This window comes from Macrobrachium nipponense, chromosome 36 (assembly GCF_015104395.2).
Source record: "Macrobrachium nipponense isolate FS-2020 chromosome 36, ASM1510439v2, whole genome shotgun sequence".
Taxonomy (NCBI): domain Eukaryota; kingdom Metazoa; phylum Arthropoda; class Malacostraca; order Decapoda; family Palaemonidae; genus Macrobrachium; species Macrobrachium nipponense.
The window spans coordinates 61,096,272-61,107,715 of record NC_087220.1 but is presented as its reverse complement, the minus strand read 5'-3'; the positions used below and the strand labels follow the sequence as shown (position 1 = coordinate 61,107,715).

General features: G+C 37.0%; 1 long non-coding RNA gene across 2 annotated transcripts; it reads right to left on the bottom strand.

The window, feature by feature from the left end:
- Positions 1-347: 347 nt before the first annotated feature.
- Positions 348-10,478, bottom strand: LOC135203748 (uncharacterized). Of its 2 annotated transcripts, XR_010312013.1 has the most exons (4): positions 9,918-10,478; positions 9,172-9,399; positions 8,564-8,618; positions 348-6,284 (listed from the first exon to the last, which is right to left on the bottom strand). It is a non-coding gene; the product is annotated as an uncharacterized LOC135203748 (long non-coding RNA). The 2 variants fall into 2 exon arrangements; XR_010312012.1 differs by having other exon boundaries at positions 348-8,618.
- Between the last annotated feature and the right edge of the window lie 966 nt (positions 10,479-11,444).

Below are 11,444 nucleotides of genomic sequence, written 5' to 3'. Positions count from 1 at the left end.
TCTACTGCGTCTGTCTGGTGTTGGTCTTAAATTGTATGAGTTATCTCTGACAGTGTCGAGTAATTCGTTAAAGGCTTTATGCATTTCCCAAAAATATTATTCACATATGCTATCATCATTACATAATAGCAAAAAATCATATGTGAAATTGGGCATAAAAGTATCACCAACAATTAGTCAAATAAAATGATACACAACATAATATTCAAAGAAAAATTATATGTATAGTTCACTATGCACAACAGTACCTCAAAAAAAAAAAATTTTTTTTTCATGCACTGTTAATTCAAAAGTATACTAGTATACATAAAAAATTCTTTAAGTTAAACTCAAAGTGCACAGCCTGTTAAAAAAAATTATTCAAATAAATGGAACACAAATACAAAAGTATTCAAAGACATATATCACCAACCGAGTGTAAAAAAATACTTAGATTTACTAGCTATCAAACAAAAATTTTTTTTTTATCTTTATACTCTTATTGAGACTCTTATAGGGAGAGAATAAAAAAAATTCAGCTCCAGCGCACTTATGTAAGTTCGTTCGTTTTGCTTTTTCCGATATCGCTTGCTTCGTTGTCGAATTCACCTGTTGTGTTTCACAATCAATCTTGACTGACTCTGTTTTCTCGTTTCGTTGTTCGACAAAGATTCGCCCTGGTCGAAAATTCTTCATCAACGTTGATTCTTTAACGGGACCAGAAGACGCTGTTTTCTCGTTTTGTTGTTTGACAAAGATTCGTCCTTGTCGAAAATTCTTCAGTAACGTTGATTCTTTAACGGGACGAGAAGACGCTGTTTTCTCGTTTTGTTGTTTGACAAAGATTCGTCCTTGTCGAAAATTCTTCATCAACGTTGATTCTTTAACGGGACCAGAAGACGCTGTATTCTCGTTTTGTTGTTCGACAAAGATTCATCCTTGTCAAAAATTCTTCATCAACGTTGATTCTTTAACGGGACGAGAAGACGCTGTTTTCTCGTTTTGTTGTTCGACAAAGATACGTCCTTGTCGAAAATTCTTCATCAACGTTGATTCTTTAACGGGACGAGAAGACGCTGTTTTCTCGTTTTGTTGTTCGACAAAGATTCGTCCTTGTCGAAAATTCTTCATCAACGTTGATTCGACAAAGATTAGTCCTTGTCGAAAATTCTTCAGTAACGTTGATTTTTTAACGGGACTAGAAGACGCTGTTTTCTCGTTTTGTTGTCCGACAAAGATTCGTTCTTGTCGAAAATTCTTCATTAACGTTAATTCTTTAACAGGACGAGAAGACTCTGTTTTCTCGTTTCGTTGTTCGACAAAGATTCGTCCTTGTCGAAAATTCTTCAGTAACGTTGATTCTTTAACTGGACTAGAAGACGCTGTTTTCTCGTTTCGTTGTCCGACAAAGATTCGTCCATGTCGAAAATTCCTTCAGTAACGTTGATTCTTTAACGGGACGAGAAGACACTGTTTTCTCGTTTTGTTGTCCGACAAAGATTCGTCCATGTCGAAAATTCTTCAGTAACGTTGATTCTTTAACGGGACGAGAAGACGCTGTTTTCTCGTTTCGTTGTTTGACAAAGATTCGTCCATGTCGAAAATTCTTCAGTAACGTTGATTCTTTAAAGGGACGAAAAGACACTGTTTCTCGTTTCATTGTTCGACAAAGATTCGTCCATGTCGAAAATTCTTCAGTGACGTTTATTCTTTAACAGGATGAGAAAACGCTGTTTTCTTGTTTTGTTGTTCAACCTAAAGATTCGTTCTTGTTGAAAATTCTTCATTGACGTTGATTATTTAACGGGACGAGAAGACGCTTTTTCTCGTTTCATTGTTCAACAAAGATTCGTCCTTGCCGAAAATTCTTCAGTAACGTTGATTATTTAACGGGACGAGAAGACACTGTTTTCTTGTTTCGTTGTTCGACAAAGATTCGTCCTGGTCGAAAATTCTTCATTAACGTTGATTATTTAACGGGACGAGAGGACGCTGTTTTCTCGTTTCGTAGTCTGACAAATATTCGTCCTTGTCGAAAATTCTTCGGTAACGTTGATTATTTAATGGGTCGAGAAGACGCTGTTTTCTTGTTTCGTTGTTCGACAAAGATTCGTCCTTGTCAAAAATTCTTCAGTGACGCTTATTCTTTAACAGGATGAGGTGACGCTGTTTTCTCGTTTCGTTGTTCGAAAAAGATTTGTCCTTGTCGAAAATTCTTCAGTAACTTTGATTCTTTAATGGGACAAGAAGACGCTGTTTTCTCGTTTTGTTGTTCGACAAAGATTCGTCCTTGTCGAAAATTCTTCAGTAACGTTGATTCTTTAACGGGACAAGAAGATGCTGTTTTCTCGTTTCGTTGTTCGATAAAGATTCATTCATGTCGAAAATTCTTCAGTAACGTTGATTCTTTAACGGGACTAGAAGACGCTGTTTTCTCGTTTCGTTGTCTGACAAAGATTCGTCCTTGTCGAAAATTCTTCAGTAACATTAATTCTTTAACGGGACAAGAAGATGCTGTTTTCTCGTTTCGTTGTTCGACAAAGATTCATTCATGTCGAAAATTCTTCAGTAACATTTATTCTTTAATGGGACGAGACGACTGTTTTCTCGTTTTGTTGTTCAACAAAGATTCGTCCTTGTCGAAAATTCTTCAGTAACGTTGATTCTTTAACGGGACGAGAAGACGCTGTTTTCTTGTTTTGTTGTCCGACAAAGATTCGTCCATGTAGAAAATTCTTCAGTAACATTGATTCTTTAACGGGACGAGAAGACGCTGTTTTCTCGTTTCGTTGTTCGACAAAGATTTGTCCTTGTCGAAAATTATTCAGTAATGTTGATTCCTTAACGGGACAAGAAGACGCTGTTTTCTCGTTTCGTTGTTCGACAAAGATTCGTCCTTGTCGAAAATTCTTCATCAACGTTGATTCTTTTAACGGGACCAGAAGACGCTGTATTCTCATTTCGCTGTTCGACAAAGATTCAACAAAGATTCGTCCTTGTCGAAAATGATTCAGTAATGTTGATTCTTTAACGGGACGAGAAGACGCTGTTTTCTCGATTCTTTGTTCGATAAAGATTCGTCCTTGTCGAAAAGTTTTCAGTAACATTCATTCTTTAACGGGACAAGAAGACACTGTTTTCTCGTTTCGTTGTTCGACTAAGATTCGTCCTTGTCGAAAATTCTTCAGTAACGTTGATTCTTTAACAAGACGAGAAGACGCTGTTTTCTCGTTTCGTTGTTCAACAAAGATTCGTCGTTGGCGAAAATTCTTCATTAACGTAGATTCTTTAACGGTATGAGAAGACGCTGTTTTCTTGTTTCGTTGTTCGACCTAAAGATTCGTTCTTGTCGAAAATTCTTCAGTAACGTTGATTCTTTAACTGGATGAGAAGACGCTGTTTTCTAGTTTCATTGTCCGACAAAGATTCATTCATGTCGAAAATTCTTCAGTTACGTTGATTCTTTAACAAGACGAGAAGACGCTGTTTTCTCGTTTCGTTGTTCAACAAAGATTCGTCCATGTCGAAAATTCTTCAGTAACGTTGATTCTTTAATAGGACGAGAAGATGCTGTTTTCTCATTTCGTTGTCCGACAACACATTTTCAGAATCTTTGAGGAAAGGAAATACTCCACCAGTAAGCACAGTTTCTCTGAAGTATTTGCCATTCCATGACTGACCTTTTTCTTTGATGATCCACCTTAACCGTTTGGCTGTGAAACGGAGAAAAATTCCCAAACATTTAGGAAATTTCACAACTTGGCGATAGCGCATGTCATCGCTGATATCATCCAACTTTGCAGCCCAAATGATGTCATTTTTATGATTTGGCTTCCTGACTGTGTAAATGAAGAATTCATCTGATGCGGCAACATGAAGAAAGTCGGCTTCATCCCAATCTTTAAGAAATGAACCACAAAACCATGCACAGTCTTCTCTCTGTTGCTGAGTGATGTTGGGCTTGCTGATAACATGAAATGGCTTGATACCAGATTTTTTCAACTCAAGATATACAGCACTAGATGGGCGGTAGGGCCCCACCATACTTCCCGGGATGGGCGGGCGGGGCTTGCCACGCGTCCCAGGATGGGTGGGCGGGGCTTGACATCCGTCCTGGGATGGGCGGGCGGGGCCCGTCACGTGTCCTGGGACTGGAGGGCGGGGCCCGCCACGCGTCTCGGGACGGGCGGGTGGTGCCCACCACGTGTCCTGGGACAGGCGGGCGGTGCCCGCCACGTTTCCCGGGACGGGCGGGTGGTGCCCGCCATGTGTCCTGGGACGGGTTGGCGAGGTCCGCCACGTGTCCCGGGACGGGCGGGCGAGTCCCGCCACGTGTCCCAGGATGGGCGGGGGAGGCCCGCTACGTGTCCCGCGATGGGCGGTCGAGGCTCACTACTTGTCCCGTGACGAGCGGGCGAGGCCCGCCACCTGTCCCTGGACGGGTGGGCCAGGCCCGCCACGTATCCTGGGACGGGCAGGTCAAAGCATTTTTAAAGCATCAGATGGACTTCAATTCACATCTAAACTGTTGGGTATATACTGGACCTTGATCCATCATAATAAGCCAATGGAACTCAGGGATGCAATGCATGAGTATATAAGTCTGGGCTTCTGAATTTTGTTGACGTACTTGAACTGGTTATCGCCTATTTGGTTACAATGCCAAGTTTTATCTCCTCTCACAAGATCATTTGGACTTCTCGGCTTTTGTTTGATTTGTATTACTGTGGGTGGGAGGACTCATTTAATTTAAATACTATCTAAACTTTTGGAAAATAATTTGATATTCAATCTCGTAGGAATAACACAGTAAAGGAAGCAAGAATTTGATGTTACCTTGTACAAAAACTACAAAATAAGCAAATGATGAATGCAAGAAAACAATCCTCTCCGATTACAGCACCAACAATCCAAGGATAGTATCATACTTGCATTGCAAGAAACAACCAAGTTCCACAAACCATCAAAGAAACAAGTACGTCTAGACAACACCACACAACAAGAATCACTTCAGAATTGCTCATTTTGTTACTAGCCAACCAGAAAAACTGTGACACTTACTGCAACAAGAGTTCCACACTACTGTCTGAATACCTTTCCAGCTGTTTACTGAAGGAGACAAAGCCCAAAGAAATCCACAAAGATTACACGACAAAACTATTCAGATTTACATTACAGGGTCACTTACGATGTACAGTTGATACAAATCACCCGGTGACTTGTACGACCAACATTTATGGATGAATCTCACCGGCAGTGATTTCTACTTAATGATACTCGAAAAGGTTTTCTTCTCTGTGACTACAATGTACATAAATGTCTAAATAGGCATTTTACTATTAAATCACATAACTCACAAGTTACCTGATACTAATACATATGCATTCTTGTACCTGAATCACCAAAAATCATATGAGTTTTCAAGTCATAAACCAAATACATTCCTTTGTCCAACATCATGTAAACAACAAATAAAATTAACCATTAAAACAAGTCAGAAATACCACTTCTATTTCATTAAGAGCTAAAAGAAAGCTATTTACTCACTGGGTTTCTACGTAATTTAACCATTCTGTATACATATTTGTTATAAACCTGATCATTCGCTTTTTCTTTTGAAAATCTGAGGAAAAAGACTTCCTTCCAACCTTTAACTACGCAATGAATATGGAGGTCTAACTCAACTTCTTTGTACCTAAAATCTTATAATGGTTTCCAAGAAAAATATTAGTTCACACCCTTATGGTCACTTAGCACCTAATCTAAATTTACTAAGATGTGCATAGTAGCCATTTATCAGCATCCCAAGCCAATTTAAACTGAAGCAGATTTAGGTCTTCAATGGAAAGTGCATGGTTTGACAGATTATAAATTCAAATATTGTAGTGTTCTCTAGAAAATTAAATAAATGGTCATATAAATCAGATATATATCATCACTTCTTCGTTCAACCTGTTGTACAACATTCACGAAGCATGTGACAGAATTATATGGGATTGTTGACCTTCTCACCAAAGACATCCATGTGGTCTCTCAAGACAGCTGAAAATAGCCGACACTGTGAGGTTACTAACTGAAAAAGTCTTACTGGCATGAAAGTAGACAGGCCCAGCCATGCCTTGACATATGATTCAGAAAACGTCAATTCAGTGGGGACTGTGGTGAGATAGAATCCTCTCAAACATCCGTAATCCTTTCAGGTGTATTCTGGGGATCCAAAGCCTCTGGTGGAGTGACCGCACTGCCTGGCCGTGTAGCACATGAGGGAGTGGCCATCTTTATTTTTTATTCTTTCCATTTTACATCTGTTAAACAAAAGATCTTGGGTCAAATAACATGAAATGGAATTACAGTTACATGAACAGATGGCTCTTAAAACTTCCAACTTATAGCACAGTAAATAAAATATATAAGCAGGATCACTCACACCTACTATTAAAATTTAATATATATAAACCTACCAACTTTGTAAATTGAAACTAAGCCACAAGAAAATAATTTGATCTTCACAGCATATCAAAATTTCTAATCCAACTCTTTACAAAAATGGGGTTCTTCAATCCACATTATTCTGAAACTTTTAGGGTAAGTACATTGGTTAGGGGCTGCTCTATGAGCAAGAGCCTGTGCTGGCATACGATCAGCTAAATCTAAAACAACAAGTACATTGCTGGAAACCTCGCTGTTCCAGTCATTTCAGGGAAAAGATTAAGCTAAAACTTTGGTAATATGTGCTATTACCTTGCTAATCTGTCTCTTTACAGTACTTATTAATTTTGCTTTAGTTTTTGCATGATCCCTTAGAAAATTGACTCTGTTATTATGTTGTTAATTTGAACCTTTCAGTACATGGGCTCTACTTAAAAAACACGATAAAGGAACCTAAATTCAACTCTAAAAGATCTTTTACCAGAAAATATACTACCAAACCCTATGTTACCTTCAGAGACTACAGACACAAGCTTCAACCCAAAATATTCTATCTACCTCATTCACTTTGATGAAAGAAAGATGGTATCAGGCCAATAAAAACTTCGTACACTTTTGAGTTCTGAACTTAAATAGTTTGACTGCATGCTAGCACTTTGTACACAAATCCTGACAGTCTAAAATTTCAAAATAAAATGTCAATTTCTTTGTAAACAACGCTTTACAAATATTTAGTAACAGGTGAACCACAAGCTATTATAAAACACTTCTCTAAAGTGAATTAATAGCCCTTCCTTGTGTAAATACTATGCATAACTGATTATAGCAACCAACCAGATCACTTAATGGGAGAGTCTATATTTCACAAGGTAAAAAAGTCTATTAAACAAGGTATAAAAATCCTTGAAGAGGCTGATGTGAAAAACACCCTAGCTTACATTTTTGTTGATTGCATTATCATTATCATCTGAATTTAGAACTATGAAAAGGGTGACAAATAAATCTATAATTTAAAATCTTAAAGGGGACATTATTGTATTACTTATCTGGAAAGTGGAATAAAAAAAAACACTTATCTTTGAAAGTAAAAATACAAAGCGCCATTTTACGGTTCTCATTCACATACTGATTACAACTGGATTTGAATTTGTTACATGTGAGAAGAGGTAAATCCGTATAGAAATCTATATTCCTTAGGCCCCAAGGTAAACTTATTACTCTCAAAAACAAAATGAGTTTGCATATTCCTTGTTAAGACACCTCATTAAAGAACAGTTACCTTAAATCATTATTCTTAAATAGGAAAGACAATGTAACATCCCGATTCCCATAAAGAATTGGCAACTGCTTTCAATTTCAAATCAACTACTTTAGGCTCTGGACTAATTGTCTTTCTCATTATAACTAAAATACTGTATTGAGTTCAAAAATATGTAAGGTAGTTCTGTACTAATGAAAATGTTACCATAATTACATTATATGAGTGTCCTGCTTATATTTACAAAGCCAAGTTAAATATGAGACAAATTTAAGCTGTACATATATAAAAAGAGCATGGTTTTTAGACATAAAAACTGAATTAAATCTTTTAGGGTAATGTTCACCCAACATTGCTTAAATTTCAATTTCTTTAAAAACAATGCTTTACAAATATTTAATAAGAAGTAAACCACAAGTTTACAAAAAAAAATTTATTCATGCCCTTTCCTTGTGTAAATGCTAAACATAATTGAATTATTGCAAAAAAATCACATAACTTTAGTGCAAGAGGCAATATCTCACAAGGTACAAAAGCCCATTAAACACCCAACCTTCAACATTTTTTGTTGATTGCATTAATATTATCTGAATTCAAAACTAAGAAAAAAATATGGTGACAAATGTAAATGAAATCTATAATTTCAAGTTTTAAAGGGAACATTACTATGTCACTAGAAAAGTGGAATATTTTTGGAAAAAAATACCTCATCTTTGAGAGTAAAAATACAAAAGTGTGAGATCAGAGGCTAATTTACAACCTAGAAAACAGCCTTTTAGAAGAATAATGGCTGAATGCCCTTAAAAAGAAAAATATATAGTTTTAGAAGACTATATTTAAAAGCTAAATCTATGAATGTAGCTCTATATGTCACAACATCTGTTAGCATTAAAGAACCTTTATCCTGAGTATTTGTTTATTTTCATTCTTCATCCAGTATTTTGTAGTGAACCTGTGGGGATGGAAGAACAGAAAGGTTAAGTCAACATCAATCAGTTTCAAGTCAATTTTACCCAAAAAATTTTCAGGTAAATTTTATGTGACGGGATATACGTAACTTGTTTTGGATCTTTCTCAGATAGTGACCTCCAAGGGTTCTCGTGGGTTGTTACCTTGGACTAATATTCCTTGGTGGTCATTCATTATCTTTACGATATTTACAGCCTTTTTGTTTGTTTTCATGGTAAACCCCAACGGGCTTGTACTAGAATCGCAGCAAAGGTGGATACAATACCGGGTTAAAACCCGTGGGGGTCACTCTCTCAGAAAGATTGCCGGTTTTCAATGATCAAGATCATAAATTATCAATGCAGCAATTAAAGGTCTCGTTAAAAATCATAGAAAACGTCCCTATCACCTCTGAGTCAATTAAAAATCAGTATTCATCCAGCAGCTAAAACCACTCAAATTATAATTTCCTATGATTAAAAAAAAAAAAAAACCAAAGCGCTTCAAGATTTCTGAAACAGAACCATCAGATAAAACTAAAACTGAAAGAATCATACCATTCACTGCTCAGATGACGTAAAGATGGTTCCTGATGCATCTATGATTTGTGAAGGCATGTTACTGCTGCTGTTTGGAGACCAAGTTGGATTTTGTCGAGACTTCTCTTAGCTCTGCCACAATACAGCAAGGAGTTACAAGGATTAGGATGTCTCAAAGACTGGTTAGTCCATCCAAGGAGACATCGTGAAGGAAGGCATGGGTGTCGAAAGGTTTTCTAACTGAAACTGGAGTTTGGATGAGAGGGAGAGAGAAATATTCCATTATGGACACACGCATGGTTATGCTACAGCGCTCTGCAATTGAAAACATTAAGTAACATGAGTTACTGTATCCTGTAAGCTGTAAAGAATTCTATAAGAATGCCCTCAAGACTAATGGGACTATACTCTGCTAGCAACTATAAGCAAGACTATGCATAACTCAAGAGCTGTTCTGAATATACATTTATATCTATATAAATGTAAGATGCCAATAAAATGTGGCTATGTTCTGCTGGATATTAAAAAAAAACAAAAAACAAACAACACACTAGAAAATAACAGACTTAAGATTCCAGAAAGAAAATCTATTGATACCTGTGCCAATCTATGGGAAAAAAATACTGATTAGTTTTCTAGTACCATTGCATGGCTTACATAAAAACATAAATTATCTATCACATTAGCATAAATTATGTACAGTTGGCTTCATGAACCATGACATACTTCACTTCCAAATTTAATATGGACAAGTATATAATTACCTGTTAAGAGGTCTTTACAGTTCCAGTAAATAATCCATCTTGCCAATGCCATAAGCTAACTAGGCCAAGTCCAATATCACGTCCACTGCAATAACAGGAATATATTATGTGACTATGTACACTTGTACTTTAACACAACTGCTTTTAAAAAAAATAAATTAGCCCCTTTGAACGGGATACAAGTAATTTGACTTAAGAATTTTGCAGCAATTCAGAAAGATCCAAACGGGATACATGAACAAGAATCCAAATGCAATTAGAAGCGGCTCAGTGGCGTGATCGGTATGGTCTTGGCCTGCCACCTAGTCGGTGGTCTCGAGTTCGATTCTCGGGCATTCTATTGACGTGTGAGAAATGTGCATTTCTGGAGATAGAAGTCACTCTCGACGTGGTTCGGAAGTCACGTAAAGCCGTTGGTCCCGTTGCTGAATAACCACTGGTTCCATGCAACGTAAAAACACCATACAAACAAACAAACAAATGCAATTAGGTTTGTAACTTGGTACGACTTGTCACTAGGCCAATAAAACAATTGACTTTATTAACTTTAAACTTCTCTTGAAGTCATTTGTACCTTTTCCACGGTGCCATTTCATAAAAGTTGATAACTGAGTATATAATACAGGCCTATGAGGCTGAGCAAGTGACGACTTAGATACAATGTCTTTAGTTTAGTGCTTTTCATCTGTGACCTAGGATATCATTTATAATAATAATATATTCTCTTGAAAAAATCTCAATTCATCTTACAATATTCATTGTTACCTTGGAAAAGACCAACACAATAGAATACATTAAAACTAAATGAATGTACAGAAGGTCTCAACATTAATGTAGGTAAAACCTAAGTTTAGCTGGCCAGCTTCCATCTTGATAAATAGTTCCACGTTACATACAAAGCGTCATAAAGATAACTAATTTTTCATCTTAAAATACACCTGACAAGACAGTAACCAGACCGAGCATGGCGAGCTGAGTCAGGTTAGGAAAGAAAGACTAGATTAGGTCAGGACGTTCCAGATACTTATTTACTGCCAGTTTATGGAAATTAGGTAGATCTAGACTATGGCAGTTGCGGTTTTTCTATACAGTTTTACCTCCTGAACAAGAATTTTAAGTAATATTTATTCGGACGACTGTAATTAACCCCCAGGGGCTCGTACTAAACACGGCAAAATACACTTTACGCCCCAATTCCTGGTGGCTTCCGTATTCGCGGGGACGAACGATGCGGAATGCTTATATGGAAATACCAGTGAATTAAGTATATAAACATACTTGGTAATTTTTCGGAAGACTCCAGCCGGCCATTTTTGAAGATTCCAGCTAACCGTTTTTGGATGAAAAACCATTTTGGGTGTTTCATGCAAAAATGGCCATGAAAAAACCATTAAAAAATGGTTAAGAAAAAACCATGCAAGAATGGCTATAAAAAAATCCATGCAAAAATGGCTAGGAAAAAAAACCATGCAAAAAATAATTACAAAAACCCTTGCAAAAATGGCTAGGAAATGATACCTTTTCCCT